At 38.2% G+C, this 17,316-nt stretch overlaps 1 protein-coding gene across 37 annotated transcripts in view; it reads right to left on the bottom strand.

The window, feature by feature from the left end:
* The window catches only part of NRXN1 (neurexin 1), a 711,526-nt gene that overhangs the window by 286,612 nt on the left and 407,598 nt on the right, over window positions 1–17,316 (bottom strand). The gene's annotated exons all lie outside the window — the stretch shown is intronic.

Here is a 17,316-nt window from a genome sequence, read left to right as displayed (position 1 = left end):
CCGCGCCGCGGAGTCAGCAGCACAGCGGGAGCATTTCCCCTCCTCCGATAGTTCAGAGGTACCAGCGTCTTGAAAACCCACTTTCATCTTAGAAAGAACGGTTTTGGGTTTTTTAATTGGCCTAAACTTCGCCCATCCGATGTTTCCCTCTGTCTATTCGAGCACCGGCTGTGATTATCCGGTAATTACACACACGGCGCCGAACAAAGAGTTACCGGGATTTTATCAGGCACTACTCAACTACTGCACCTCGGCCGCCCACCGCAGACGCGGCCGCAAACTGGGTTGCAAAAAGCCTTTCTGGGCTGAGTCCCCCCCGTTCCCCACGCAGCTGCAGGGCGGCGCCGGCAGCTCCCGCATCGCCCCCCGGGTGCGGGGCCCCGCCGCGGCGATCGCCCCACGCCTACCCTGAAAACAGGGGGGGAGGGCTACTCTGCCCCCTCACACACACACAGCCGAGGGTGGGAGATGTCACGTTTAAAAGCAAGGGGTCGGTATGCAAAGGGAAAACCTATCACCCCCTGGCGGGTCCTGCGCCCCCCGGAGCCGGGCGCGGAGGCGCAGCTCCTGCAGTACCGCACCTGGGCACAGCAGGGTGTGCGAGCCGCACACTCCCGGCCCTCCTCTCTCTCTCTCTCTCTCTCTCCCTCCCTCCCCCGCTCTCAGCCTGCCGTAGATCTTGTGCCATGCCTTCAGCAGCATGAGATCATGGGTGCGGGGTGCGGATGCGTGAAAACGAGAGGGCGAGCGGTGGGCGTGAGAATTTTTTTTTATATATTTCGCGTTAATTTAAACGAAAACCGCTGCAATTTGCTGAGGCGCTAATTCACGCGGATGCGAAGGGAAGTCACAACCTTTACTGAGCTGCGTAGGCTGAAGAAAGAGAAAGGCGTTTCACCCCAGCTCTGCTCAGCCCAGGGCGGATTGCTCCCCCCGGCGAGAGAAACGCCCTTCATCGCGGGGTCGTGGCGGGGTGAAAAGACCCCAAAGCTCCTGAGCAGGGGTGAGCAAGCGGCAGCTTCTGCCCTGCCCCGGGGGCGGTGTTGGTCACACCCCTGCCCACCTGGACGCACCTCAACGCAGCTTCACCGCGTACTCAAAGTTTTGCCAAGACGCCGAGGTAAATGATAAGAAGACCTTAACGCAGTGAAGAAAGCACCAGGCAGAGTGCTTGAGCCCTTTCTGCGCTGCCTGGAAGGGTAGACACGCACCCGGAGGAAGCCCGCAGGGGCGGGGGAGGCGGAGGCTCGCCTCGCCGAGACCGCACCGCGCCCAGGCCCGAGGGAGCGCTCCTGCGAGGAGGGGGTTATCCTGTAACACTCCCGGCTCGCCTCAGGGAGAAGCAACTTATGAAGAAGTCAGTGACTTTTCCAACCTGTCTCAAAAAGCCTCAGTGAAAAAGAAGAAACACCAATTTTCCAAACTATCAGCTTGCAACTTCCATGCACTGGCACCTGCTAAAAAACAGAAGACAATAAATTCTCGTAAGTTTTGGAGTTAAGGAAAGAAGAAAAAAAGAATGAAACCTTAAAGAAACGTCAGCCTGGATTTGCCAGCTCTCATGAAATTAAAATCCCTGATATACGTTTCCTGTTCACGCAAGTAATGTGTGTTAGAAATTTCATCCATAAATACCACGAGGTTTTCTATCAATCTGACTCAGGAAACAAAATATTTCAGTCACTGGAACCAGTTTTTCAGTAAATCGTTCACATGTTGCTGCCGTTTTAGAAACAGGCAGTTGTTAACCGACTGTTCTTAATGATTCTAGACATCCTACAGACAAGGAACTTAAAATTGTTATCACTTCCCTGAAATAGGAAGCCGGTATTGCCAAATGTGTAACGATACAGTTGGTAACGCAGTTATTCAGATACAATTTCGGTTGGCAAGTCCTATCTAGACTAACTTTCGCTGGGCTGTTTTAAGGCCGCTATTAAGAGCCGTATTGTGCCACCTTATAGTGGGAGTTTCCCTGCTGGCACCTAGGAAAATATGACTGGCTCCCCGTTGAGGCATTCCCATTAGGTGTAACCTTGCAAGCAAGGCTTTCCACAGATCCCTTCCAGCCTGAGCACTGTTTATTCAACTTTGGTTGAAGATACACTTTGGATCCAATAGGACTTTGTGCAAGCACTCTTCTCTGTGTTGTTGGATATGTTTGTAGTTTGAGCACTTTAACCCAAGTTCTTGCTCTATCTGCCACCTACTGTGTCAGAGAGGCCTAAACTGCTTAAATATCAAGGACAAATGTTTAGGTACTTCCAAGGTACTTAAACACCCATTTTATATTCAGTGAAATATTAAATTAAGTACCTGACTTTATTAAATGTGTACTATTTATGTAGCGCACACACCTAACTGCCACTAAAGTTTCTAGTTTAAACCTCTGTTTGGAGGCTACTTAGAGGAGTTTTTTTCATCAGATGGGTCATTTTTAGGTGTTACATTATCATGTAAAACACTACTTAGGTACTGTCAAATTAATGGATTGTTTTGCTGCTGTGTATCCAAACCAAGAGTGAGGACACAGAGGCCAATCTCCACAAAGCTATTTAGGCATCTAACTCTTCTTTAAATACCCTATTAAAATCTGAATGAGGTGACTGCTCTCTAAGTAGGCATCCCTTTCTGGATCTGGCAATGTGCTGAGCACCATGGATGTAGTGCCTCTAATTTTAATAACATTTGACATTTTCCTGGCTCTGCACTCTGAACCACAAACAAGAGAGGGACTAACCAGGTTTCAGGGAGGAGAAAGAGTAATCAAATGCAATGCATGGGTGAGAAATTGGGAGAAGTAATTTTCAGAAAATACCATTAAAAGATTGAAAATGAAAATAATAACAGGAAGGTGTGTATGAAAGCAAGTGAAAGGCATATGGGAACAGGAAGGCAAAAGAAGGACATTCCAGGGAGTAAAATCCTCTCTTGCTCTTTTTTTTTTTTTTTTGGTGATAGCAGCTAGCACTTCTTTCCAATTTGAATGAATCCTGGTAGTCATATACTTATAATTTTTGCATGTTTTATTTTAAAGGAGGTTGTAGGTGAGTGTCATTCTCTTCTCTCAAGTAACAAGTGATAGGACAAGAGGAAATGGCCTCAGGTCACGTCAGGGGAAGTTTTGATTGCATTTTTGGAAAAATTTCTACAACACAAGTGTTGTCAAGTATTGGAAGAGGCTGCCCGGGGGGAACAGGCTGCCCAGGGAAGTGGCTAAGTAGCCATCCCTGGAAGTATTTAAAGACTTGTAGAGATTTAGATTAGATACTGGGAAGAAATTCTTCACTGTGAGGGTGGTGAGGCACTGGAACAGGTTGCCCATAGCATTTGTGGATACCCCATCCCTGGAAGTGTTCAAGACCAGGCTGGATGGGCCTTTAAGGAACCTGGTCTACTGGGAAGTGTCCCTGCCCATGGCAAGGATGTTGGAACTAGATAATCCTTAAGGTCCATTCCAAACCATTCCAAGACTCTCTGCGGCACTTGGGGCCATGGTTTAGTGGCAGACTTGGCAGTGCTAGGTTAATGATGATCTTAACTTAAATGGAGTTAAATCTTAACTCTTTAAACTTAAATGGTTCCATAATTCTGTGATTCTCTTTAAAAAGCTTAATTGGGTGTTTTGGCACTAGGAGTTAGGCTTTTTAATGACTAGTAAAAGTTAAAAGCATCTGCAAGTAAACATTATGAACCGATGCATTTTTTATTTCAAGTATTTCTTATCTAAAATGCTTGCCTTTTTTACCCCCTGCTGACATAAGAGTGTGAATCTTTGTTAGCTGAGGACTAACTGAAGTTGAAATAACCTGGTTTCATTCCCCAAGGGCACAGAATCACGTACTCCCAACACAATGTGGTATCTTGTGGTATCTGTGAAGGTTCACTGAAAGAAGGCAGAAGTGGTACAAAAGAAGGCAATAAACAAGAGTTTGTGTAAACAAATAAATGTCCCATTGTAAGCATAGCAAATAAAGTGTGAAAATAAAGTGTAGTGCTCACAAGGTAGCTTTTAGTATCTCAAGTTAGCCCTATTTACCACTTACGCTGTGCAGGTCACATTGGTAGTAAATGTGACTTTTAATCAAGGTATTTCCACCAAATGAACTCCACTAATACCAATAGGTTCCTAAGTTTATGAGCAATCTTAAAAACGTATCTTAATTTCTTCTAGTGTTTAGTGTTCTCTAAATTCCTCTAGGTGTTTATCCTATAAACACCAAATGCTCCTAAAGAAGATTTGTACAAACAAAAGATACTTCCATGAGGATAATTTACATTATTTCTTCTGATAAAATCAGATACTTCTTGCTGGTATGACCATATCTCCCTGCAGCAGTACAGCTGTATCAGTTAAGATGGACAACTTCAGCAACACCAGCAAAACTGAAGAGCAGACCACGCCTTAGGCCAGTGGAACTTGTCAGTTAAATTCAGGGCTCCTTTAGGTTAAGTGCTGCCTTATGCAACCAGGCTTCTCTGGCCATCTCTAGTTAGTGTTGCAACATCCACTCAAACTCCTGAAGCTCAGGTGCTGTTTAGCAAGTTCGTATAGAAAAACACCTCGACAAATATTTATCTGTATTACAGGAATATCATCACAGGAATACAATTAACTATGCAAACCTTTAACACACTACCTATGTTTTACATTATAGCTTCTCTCCACTACTAGATCTGGAATCTCACTTCATTTGAAAACACATGGATATTTTGTGATTACAGTTAAGCAGGCCAGAATTTATATTTATCCATCCAATGGATGGAGGCTTAGAGGAGAAAACAGCCAAGCTAATGTTTCCTCTCACCACTACAAACTGATGAATTTAATGACCTATACACTATATGTTTGGAGATGTTTAATTTCCTCTTTTAAACAGCAGACAATGTTCCTTTCAAATGCCAGTGAATTGCAAGACACTGAAACAAGGCCTGTCATCCATGTCCAGTTTGTGTCCTAACCCTATATAAGCTAGGGCAGAAACCTTTTACTTTAAGCCAATAAACTTTATCATATTATATACTTCCAGACTTGGAAGGTAAAAAAATATAATTCTAGGAGGATGGATGGAGTATTTGTGCAGTCATAAAATACAGAGAAATTCAAAATTTTGGTGATCATGTAAGAAAGGGGAATTTACAATGGAAATACTTAGGCTGCTTTTTCTGTAGTGCAGCTATTCCTTCTCTACGGACAGTTCAGAATAAATCCTGGTACAGTTAGTAAGTCTTTCTGTCCATCCAAATAGGCTTAAATCTTCATAATAAATGTTTCTTGACTCTATGTGTATAAAGTAATCTCTTTCTCCCTATTCCTTGCTGTCAAAAGCAAGCTGATTTTTATTTTGTTTCATTTCATTGAAACGATAAACCAAATCCTTTCAATTTAGAACAAAAGTGGCTGGTGGAGAACATTTTCCAGTGGGGAATTTTGACTCTGAAAAAAAGGTCCTTCTTGGTCTGAAATAGCCCTGGTTTTTCCTTAAGTCAACAGGGCACTTTGCCACATCTGTCCACCCTTACTTGCACTAGCCGTGGTTTCACATGTCTTGAGGAGGATGGCTCACAGTCCAGTGGGGGTTGTGTTTTCCTGGCTCCTGTTGCTGTGATGCCACTTAATTTCATATTTTCTCTTTTTTTCGGTATAACTTTGCACAAAGGGTTCTAACACTTTGGTTAGGTTCCCTCTTTCACTGCAATGTAAAGTCACAGGAATTAAGGCCAAATCCACATGTATACACATAGAAGCATTTAAGAGATTTGTAGACCTGTACCAAACAGGGCAGGCTGTAGTTATGTTCTCTCTGGACTATTGCATGAGCAGTTAATTCTATGGGCAATTAGACTGCCGCAGAACCTGCAAAAGGCTCTGATATGTACCAGTGCTGCTGCAGGAATTGGCACTGCATTGCTGCAGAAAACAGAGATCCCTGATACAGCTTCAATGCTACTGATTTGAACTCCTCAGCAAATACTCCAGCTAGGGACAAAAAAAAGCCCACCACAAAAATAGGTTGTAAATTAGTCATCAAGAAGTTTGATGACAAATGCCAATAACAGAGCCCAGTATTTTGTTCTTTTATATCCAGTACAAGCATATTAAGTATATGAACAAATAGGCTTTGCATAAAGATGTCCAGAAATAGGAGAAGTTGTGTATTATAGAATTGTTTGCAGCTCTTGATATTGTTTACCAAGCACAATAACTAAGATATTAAATGCCATGTCAAGGCAAAGCTCACAATAGACTCATAGTGCAACAGCCCGAAAATGGAGAAATTGAGTTTAAAGACCTTGCAAGGCAAAATTGATTGCCTCTTTTTTTTTTTTTATTGGTGGGAAGCCTGCTGGAAGCCAAGAGAGCCCTAAATGATGTTTGCGTAGTACCTAAAGTTAGGAGTGCATTCTTAAGCAGGTTTTCCTGACAGGATTTCTAAGATATCACTCATTATGACTCATGAACATCACACGACATCCCCCACTCTGCTGGCCTTGGTGGAGAAGATGTACAGTAGAGTTCCACCTCCTGCCTTCCCTGAACGTGTTAGTCCTGCAACGTTATTGACAAAGAAAGGAACAAGGTACAGCCTGCTATTTGTCCAGTGCAATATGTTGCTTTAGACTCCAGACACTGGTAGTGTTACAAGTCAGCTGCAGAAATAACTGAATTTAAAAAGCAGAGTTGTAAGTGGACGGCATTAACTTTTGGCATTCATAACTTTAAAATGAACTAAACTTTATTTAGCTTTAAGCTTCTTTCTTTCTCCCATCCCGCCCTTCCCCCTAGAAAAAGTGTCACCATTTTGCAGAAAACGTATTTGTAGTGCCAAGCAAATTTCCTATAGCTGAGTTATGAACCTCTGAACATACAGGTTTAAAATGGAAATGCTGACATAATCTTAAATGTAGTGGCACAAATACTGCCACTACAATAATCCTTGTAATCTAATATATTAGCCCTAGGGGGATGGAGACTGAATTGCTGGTCTCAGACAGCCTTTCTGAGGCTCAATTCAAATTGCATAATTATTCTACATCCAAAAAGTTCTTTAAAACACATTTCAAATGCAGTATTGTACATTCCAAAATATTTGTTCTTCAGTGATTGATTTGACTTTTCTTTTTCTGCTTTAAAGAGATGTATGACCTCAGAGGTATGTGAAAAATCATTAATCAAGTTTATACCATGTAACACTCTTTTGTGTGTGAAAGACTTACTTTTTTTCTAGATTCCCTCAGTTGCGTTGCCAAGGTGATTCCCCTAGAGAACCATGTGTTTATCTTGACAGGTGTTAGTGAGATCTGTGGAGTCTCAGTGGAATTGTTACTGGTTGCTTTGCAGTACAGTAGAAAACATTAAGTCTGCAAACTAATGAACTTACCTTATTACATTCTAAATAAAATAAATCCCAGAGTAAGTTGGATTAATCTTCTAATGCCTTTCTAATGAAGCTTTTATTGGACATATGGTGTGGTCTTGCTATTTTCCTCATATAGCTAGCACAAGCTAAAACGCAAAATAAAACCTACATGTACCTCTTCTGTGATATACCCGGATCAAAAACTTGCTATCTCAATTATATTCAAACTGCTATTTTACTGGCATAACCTTTGATTATGATTTGCAAGACTAAATGGATTAAAAAATAGAAAGGCAATCAGATTAAAAAAAAGAAACAGGACTCAGCAGTGAAAGGAAAAGAGAAAATACAACTTCTGCTGGTGTTCCTAGGGGAAAATTCAAAACCACTGCTGGTAACTTATAATTACTCTAAAATGCATTTTGTGACCTGTCCTGACAATGTCAGGGAATCATTAATTAAGTATGTAACTTTCAAAGTTATATAATCATTCCTTGGTTACAGTCCATTTGTGTTTTCCTGCACTGAACTGTAACACACTATATTTTTGTAATGCATATGAGAAGCAATAAAACAATAGGTGCTTTTAACAAAAAAGAATGAGTCTTAAGCAAGGTGAAACAAGGTACCATCATTTTCAGCCAGCTATGACTTTTGCTTTTAATTGCCATATTCTTTCTCTCTGTATATGTACAAGATCAGAACACAAGAAAAAACAGTCCTTAGCAACATTCATCTTCTGGGAACATGCTGCTGAATTTAGGTTTAAAACCATAACGGCATCTCAAAGAACAGCAATAGCTCATGTACTTCAACTTTGATATACTACTTCAAATCCTTAATCTCCTTTATTTTCAAGTTTCCACATAAAGTTTCGCTCTGCTTCCATATTTGCAAATGCCCAATTGACACAAAAAGATCTTTTCATCCACAGGCTCTCCCCTCCTTGTATTTACTTCAACAACAAATTAGCATCCAATTTTTTTCTCTTTTTTTTGCTAGAGGATAAGAAAATAGATACAGTGAAAACAGAGTGAGAACATAGTTTTTCTTTCCTTCAGCACCAGCAGCCAGAAACAGTATGAAAGCAATGGATCATGAAGAAAAGCAATTTCCTACTTCAGGGATTAAGCAATACCCTCTTTTGTAATGTTAAATGAAAGTTCTAGTTATTTTTCTCCAAGTAATACTGATTCTCCCCCCCTTCCAATATAAATAAATAGTCACTGGAGAAGCTCCGGTAGTCCCAAACACATCACCTTCTAGCCAATCAATAACACAGATAAAACCCTTTATGTTGTACTTCTTTGAGCAGGCCTATTGTTAGGGCAAGAAAAATTAAGCTACTACAGAAGCCAAAGAAAATTACCTTAATGAGAGAGACTATCTGATAATATGTTCTGTTCTTTTCTTAAGGACAAATATAGGGGATTCTAGTATAAAACATATACAAACCTCTGTTGAAGCATTCAGAAAGGTACAGCTACCTACATTTTACTGGCACAGTACACATCCTTCATCCAATGACATTCTAATGTTAACTACTTCTTGTAATGATACATGACTGGACTATCAGGTCATGTACTATATTCTCCTCTAAACCATTATTCTACACTTCGCTTTGGTAGTATGGAAAATGTGGGAGTTCAACACCTGCCTCTGCCACAGCATTTCAAAGTTCTTGAACAAATCCCTACAAAGCATTTGTCATTTAATGGCTAATTGACAAACTAGGTCAATATTAAGAGTCACAAAGATACAGGTTATTTGCATGAGTAAGGATTGGTAGAATTGCACCCTTCACACCAAGGCTGCAAGGTTCCAAAGGCTTTAATCTTCCAGCACTATTAAATAATACATTGCAGGATTAAGTCTTCTACACCTACAAGTTTGTATCTATAAAGCTCTAAAAAGAACATTCAGTGCAATTTTAAAGCCAATGCTGTGTTTAAAGCACTTTTAGATCATTTCATGAAAAATGCCAATGTTTATAATGAATATAGTGTCCATAATGAAGCATAGGCCTCCCACAGTTTTTTTACATAGATAAATGGCAATCCTGTAAATATTTGATCAACTTTGCTTAAAGGGAGAATTTGTATGGGAAAGAATTATCACAATAAAAACTTTGTTAGACCAAGTTTGTTCTCCTTAGCATATATGCAAATAATAGCTGCAAATATCAAGAGATTGAAAACAGAAAACAATTTTATTCATACCTGTGTTTTAGTTTTTAAGGACTTATATTTAAAAATTTCCTAGCTAAGACAAAGCTCCTGCTATATAATTAAAATGAAGAGTCACAACCAGCTTATCTTTAAAACCAGTTTGCAACAGGAAAGAAAATCCAGGACTTCTCAGCTGCAATTTTATTGCAGCTCTATCAAAACTTGCCTAATTTTACCTATTTATTTCAGTGCATAATAAAAGATGTACTCAGAGAAAAAATATGCAATGCATACATATTTTTAAAGGCTTAGAAAGCTAGCAGCTTTCTTTTAACACCCTTGGATCTAATTTTGTTTCTAACAAGTAAAATGAGAAGAATGGGGCCTTGAAAAGGATTACATTCTGAAACCTGCTCTTTGAGTCTTTGCACATGCTAAACAATCATAAATTTCAATGGAAAAGATTGCTGACCATCTTTGGTTACAGAGTTGAGCGTTACTGCCCAGAAAAAGCTCACGGGTTTTGTTAGGAAGGTTTCAAAAACCACCGTATTGAACCACTAGCCAATAATAGCTCTTCCACATTTCACAGGATGTCAGTTCCTGGAGCTGTTTTTCCTTTGATGCACACAAAGTACTGCCAGTAATTTCAATCAGAATTATGCCATGCACTGGAAGAAGACAATCATATAATATGAATTATCACTTTTTTTTCCATATCCCTGCCTCTCACAGAACTGTTGTTTTGTTAGCAGAATTGGTACAGTGTATTCTACTGATCTGTGGCTGCTTTGTTTAAAAAAAGCTTAGTACTAGTAGTCCTTCTCATCCGGAGATATCAAAGCACTTTATAAAGCAGCAAAAGCGGTGGAGCCAAGAAAAAACTTCCAGTTAAACAGTTTTCATTTTTTTAATTTGGCAACATGAAATGGTCTCAAATTATTTGTAGTGAAAAATAAAGGAAACATTATTAAAATTAAAGAACCAATTTTTAAAAAATTATTTAATTTTTAAAATCATGTTCCCTTTCTTAATTTTTGTGGGCTTAGTTTAAAAAAAATAAATGCCTTTTCTCTCATTAATTTTGTAGTTGGGATTGAACAAATCTTTCAAATACTTCTTTTCAGAATGACCTCTAGACCTAAAATTAGTCAATTCTTATAGCTCAAATCAGGGTACTTTACTCAATAGAACTACCCTAAGTAATGTTCTGAAAGCCTTCACCTTGTTTTCACTCAATTCCTACTTGAGAAAGAAAAAAAGTACTGAAGGGAGATTAGATATGATATAAACTTCCAATACTGGGTACTAAGAATCTCAGTTTCCATTTACTTTGCTCCTTTAAGGTAGCTTTCATGAAAAAATCACAGTTCTACCCTAAATGTTAATCACTGCTGCCAGATTAAAACTTACAACACTAGAAATAAAGCTCAGTGTGAGATGTGGGCACACCAGCTGCGACAGGTCGAGTGTAGGAGATAAAACCTCTGTATCAAGCATCTAACAGGGATAGTCTGCACATCAAGTACCTAACAGGGCATGTGCTCTATGTTTTGTTGCAATAAAGGGGAACCTGCCTTCCTTCAATCACGTAACAGGGGTGGGACAGGGGTCACTGTTTCTCACCTTCCCATTATAGCAGAATAAATATCCATTAGCAGAAAGCAGCATTTGAGCTTGCATCGCATGGGACAACGAGCAACAGTCATTTGGCTGAGAGCCAAATGTCTACACCAGAATTACAGTCACACAAAGGTTCATGAATTACAGCAAGAGCAATACTCAGGTTGCCACATATTTTTGAGCTCCAACACAGATGTGGTGGTTGAAAGCCACAAAGTGAGAGCTGAAGGGCAGGCTCTTGGATGGTTTCAGCAAACATCCCATTGACCTGAGTGGAATCTACAGAAGCCAAAGACCTGGACGCTACCTTAGTGTTAAATCATTCCAGCAAAATCAATATGAGCTATAAATTATTAGAAGCCATTTTTAATTCTCGCCTACTTCACACTAATGGTCAATTTATCATTAATGCAAAAAGAGATTTAGAGCAATGTTTATGCCATTAAAATAAATATCCATTAGCTATACAGTATATCCCACCAGTGCATTTGTTTCTTGTGGAATTCTTCCAGAATACTGGATCTATATATTATATAATATAATGATATTTAACTGGTAACTAGCTATTGAATTGCACAGGGAGAAACAGCTTACAACCTTGAAAACTTATAAAGTAACTTCTCTAATCAAGATGGGCTTCAATGATAGAACTCAGTATATGAAAAAGTTTTTTGGTCTCTAAAATGCAACATTGTTAGTTTGCATTGCTTTCATTTTTTTCATCAAAGGAGATTTATAATATGTAAGCAATACAGTAAAGACTCCCTTCCACTAAAGAAGCTCAGAAATAAGCAGATTCACAAGATTAGTTTTTCAGAAGGAAAATTCTAATTATGCATTTGAAGAAGGTTGCTTATTCCTTTTCAGTACAGTTCAGGAAAATGTTGGTTGTAAATATGAGTAACAGCAGGGAATTCCTGTGTCACTACTCAATACAGACCCAGGTGGTAAGCAACAGTTAAGTTTTTGTTAATTCACTTAGAATCTCTAATTTAATCTCTGCATATGAAAAGGATGAACTGCTGTACCATTGAGATTTTTGGTCACAGTGATGAGATCAGCTGACGTTTCATCAGTGTTTAGCCACAGACACATAAACTTCATTAGGAAATTTTCTGACGTGAATGGCTATAAACACAAGGACTGAGAAAACCCAGAGCATTAACACAAACCTGACCATTAATCTGCAATGCATATTTCTCTCCTGACAAGAAAGATTATCAGATTTCCAGTTGTTGGTGAAGGAGATGAGGCAAGCACTCTGAAATTAGTAAATGTTGATGACTGATCTCTTCTGGTAGACAGCTAAAGGCTGTTTTTTGCATATCTTTTCAGTCTATTAATCTTGAATTAACATTTATCATATTTGTCTAATAGATATGTGGGAGGATAAAATGTTGGGTACTTCTTTAGTTGCCTAGTTTTAGTGTGAGTCTCCATGCTTGAACATGGTTCAGGGTGACACCATGAGTCGGCATCTGCTCACAGCATATTGGAGTGTACAAACACAAGTATAGCCTGCAAAAAATGTGGAGTAATTTTTCCTTTCAGGTCAGCATTAATAAAGGAGGAATACAGGTACAAATTTGGACATTACAGTCCAGGAAGATATGAGGCTATTGAGAAAAATGTGAGGAGGGCACCATGAGCAGAGTCTAGAGAACATGAACTTCGATAAAGCTTGAAAGAATTAGGCTAAGAAGGAGACAATTGAGATTGAACATGATAATAGCCTTCAAATGCATGAAAGGCTGTTTCAAAAGAATAAGGAAATCACCTGTTCTCAATCACAATGATGGACAGGACAAAAAGAAATGTGCTAAATTGCAGCAATTAATATTCAGAGTAGATATTACAAAAACCCTCTCAACAGTAAGGATAGATCACCTAGAAGATGGTGGTGTCTCCACTGTTAGAATTATTTCAGAACAGCATAGACAGAAGTCCTCCTAGGACTATTCAAATATAATTCATTATCTTTTCAGGACTGGGATTATGTCCTGCAGTCTTTTTCCTCTTTATATTCCTATGAATAGGACTCCTGAATGCAATCATTTGTTCTGGAAATTGTTAAACTGCAGAAATAAAAATATTCTCCTCTAGGCCTCCCCTTGCCCATGGTGGTACAGAAAAAAGTAGGAGTAAATTTCTTATCAACATCCTTTTTTTCCCCTATGTGATGTTACTAGAGATGACAGGTCTATTTGCCTGTTTGTTGCATTTCTTAGGAAATAAAAATGAGAATAACCAACCTTATCTAGGCCAATAGTAAACAAATGAATAAGAAAGCAAATTTCACTGCACCATAAACTCCTCTACTACATCATAAAACAAGTCCAAACGGACTCAAGAAAGAGGAAAATGCATCAAGCACAAAGATTTTAGATGAGCAGGAAAAAAAGAAAGTTGTGTCACCACTTTGGTTTTGGCTGTGATATATGAACTTTTAGCTGACATACACATGTGTGTGTGTATGTATCCATGTGTATATTTGCCAGCTTTTGACACTGACAAAAATTGTCATGATTAGACCTTCTCCTAAGGTTGGATGATATTATTTGCTGTTACCTGTAACATGCATGAGATTCAAACACTGTCATGCTCCTGGACACAGTGGGCTCAGTAGTATTCATTAAATAGTCTGTTCTCACAGGATTCAACTTTTGACCATGTTATTTAGCTTTGAAACTTCCAGTTTCAAGTCATATAAATGCTTGACTGAATTACAATGTTTTAGTGAACAGTACTCTCAACATCATCCTGTAAATGATTTAACTTCTCTGTAAACCTGAGTGGTTCAGATAGCTGAATAGTGTGGTGTCCTATTTGAACTCACATGCAGCCTCTTACATGTACTAAATGAAGAAGCACACAGTGAACAGATTTGGACAACTGTGCATGAAACTTTCAAAAGTGGATTAAAACATGATTGAAAGAACTTACTTCAAAATATCAATTTAAAGCTTGAGTAAAATTTGCTTGCAATAGCTGTGAGCTATAAAAGTGTATATTAAAAAAGTGTATATAAAAGTGTATATTAAAAAAGTGTATATAAAAGTGTATATAGTGTGTACTATAAAAGTGTAGTCTCAGCACAGGAGAGGGTTGGGGTTATGATCTATTGTTACTGAAGATAGGAAGGAACAGAAATACCCTGTCCCTTCCTAAAGTTATGTCTCTGTAAATTTGCATCTGTTACTCCCTTGACAAGTCTCCCAGTATTTGTAATTTCCTGTTTTTCTCCTTGGTAATTTGCACTGATGTGACGAATGAGAGAAGTCTCCAGAGCAAGTTCCTCTGCTTACAACTCCCTTTGGAGAAACGACTTTGCCTTTTTGCTAGTAAGTAAAGTATCTCAAGATTTGTTTCTCATTTTTGAAATTCGTTAGAGATCATCATAACTATTGAATTTCTTTTTACCAGGACACTCTCTTGTCAGTAATTCCCTGTCCACTGGTCTTCAAAGAAACAGTTTTCTTTGATCCATACTGTAACTGAATCTCCTCAACTTGAAAATAAACCTGTTGTATCTCACTCCTTCACTGCTGAGAGTTGCATTTCCAGTCAAGACAATGCTCTCAGAATATACTTCTCAAGGATGTGAGTCTTTTCTGACACCTTTCCTTCCTGCTTCATACCACTTTTCTCTAATATTCTGAATACAGATTTTAAAACAATTAATCTATGTTTCTATTCCAGATTCTTGAGCCAGACAACACATCTAGAAAATATATAGCATCTAAATAATGCAAGAATTGTGATGAAAAAAAAATGAGAACAGTTGGATAAAAATAAACCTCATCATTATCTAATCAAATTCACAGCTGCAATGTCATACCCATCAAATTCAAGAATCAGCATCACTAGAGGAGTGTGAAAAACCTATTCAATAGGAGGCCATCACAAGATCTAGGAAATTTGGAAGGAGTATCGAAGAGATGTGCAGAATGTAGAACAAGAGAATGAAAAGTCGCAGAGGGTCCAGAAACAGAAATCCATACTATAATACAAAATTAAAGCTAGGAACATTTTACTTACCAGACTCTAGTTCTAAAATGGACTCAAGCAACTGCAGAATACACAATAGCAAAATCTGGTAATTCAAAATTATTTCTCCTGCTACATACTTACAAAATAGATGTTTAAATTTAGTACTGCTCTTCTTGAAAAGGAAAATGAAGCTTTTTCCATTATATTTCAGAAAAGCTTTTGGACTGAAATGGAATATATTTCAAATGGAAAGATCAAAGTTACTGTGTTCCACCCCAGAACACAGAAAGTTAAAGAAATTAATTATTTTATTCTAGAAGTATTCTGATCCTGATTTCTTATACCTAGGAAGCTTGAATTTTTGCCAAGATGCATGAAAAAGTATGCAGTTTCATTGATTCATGACTGTCCAATTATGTATAATCTTTGCTTACTGCTTCTGAACAAGGACAATTTTCATGTCATTATATTCCTTCTGGTTTTCAGTAAGCCAAGCATCACTTGTTTCAACAGAACATCATTATGAGTTGCTTTCCTCTCCAAATACATTTTCCAGTGGATCATGTTAAAAAAAAAAAATAGGCAACACAAAACCAAACAAAAAGCAAACAAACCCTTTAAAAATGACAACAAAAACCCGCCTGCCACATCAGTACAACTAGATTGCAGGCTTTTTGCCTTCCTGAGAATTTATCTAGCCTTCATGGTCAATGTGGACTGCTGGATACATTACCATAGCTATAAAAGAAAGCATGGGGAAATGAAATGACAAGGACAAGAATGTGAGTGGCATGTGTGTGTACACATTTTTTAGCATGCATGTGTGAGAGAGAACAAAGAAAAAGCTCTATATCTGGGTTTATGCATCCTTTGCAACATTTCAGAGGTTCTTAATGGTCCCCAAGAAAGTTTCTGCTCATATCCTTTCTTGATTAAGGCAATAACTATTGAAGTAGTCTCATATTGATGAGTAATTTACTAAATAAAAAAAAGCAGCCATTTTTAGAAAGGCTTTAGCTAAACAATCATGGACTACTTAGGATGGGCAAAGTCTCCTTTACTAAATATATGTTTTGTTGCAGGTTTCTGAAATATCTATAATGTACTTTAAACATCCAGACCCACATGGTTAACACCATGAAATTATTTTTTCAGAACAGTCCACTAGGTATGACTTTTTTTAACTTTTTTTTTTTTTTTTTTAATCTTTAGAATGGTTTACAGGTAATAATATTGCTAGCAGATTTAAGTTCTTAATAGGACCTTTAATTGCATCTATCTGTTTCTTCTCCCCATGCTCTGTTTTTAAGCTTTCCTAAGCTTTGATTTCAGGAACCTTTCACTTATTCAGTAACAGCAATGTGAAGTAGTATAAACCACACAATTGTTCCATATACTGATGTAATTCCATAATCCTCCATTGAGAATGACATGAATACTTTTGGAATATATGCTCCCTATATTATATCTTTGTGTTGTCAGTGATGTAATATTTCCTTGAATGTTAAGTGGTTTTAATTATTTCCTATTGCTATTCTGCTCTTTGCCATACAAACCTCAACTAATAAACTTTACTTATCCTCAAGTGAAGTTATCCCCATCTTTAGCTAATGAAAATGCAGACTAAATTTAATGAGGGTAATAGGAAGTTAGTATTTCCCGATTACAAGATTAAGAAAAGGAGCTCAAATCACAACTAGAATAAGAATTTCAGGAATTAAGACTAAAATATTCATAGACAAATGTTCAACTGATGCAAGTCAACATATATACACTGATTTCAAGACAGCAGTAACAGCTGATATATGAGGAGCCACTGCTTGGTGAGTATTATACTCAAAATAAGCAAACCATCTTTCTGCAGAAAGGGAAATGCAGAAAAAATTTAAGCCAAATGCTTCCATAATCTAGTTTTATCTAATCCTAATACCATGCAGATAACCTTCCAGTGAGAAAAGTTCTTCTGCCTTTGTAGACTATACAACGTCATTAGAATTGAAAGACAGACAGTCATGCCATGCCAGAATACTTATCTACTTGTAAAACAATACAAACTGAACCATACTGCAACAAGCTGGAAGCAACATCACCAGGCTATCTTACAGCAACAATCTTTCCAAGTGTCTCTTTTTTTCTTTTTTTTTTTTCCTTTAAAGATTTTCTGCTTTTGTGCA

The sequence above is a fragment of the Pseudopipra pipra genome, chromosome 3 (genome assembly GCF_036250125.1).
Source record: "Pseudopipra pipra isolate bDixPip1 chromosome 3, bDixPip1.hap1, whole genome shotgun sequence".
Classification (NCBI taxonomy): Eukaryota; Metazoa; Chordata; class Aves; order Passeriformes; family Pipridae; genus Pseudopipra; species Pseudopipra pipra.
This window is presented reverse-complemented; position numbering and strand designations above follow the sequence as displayed.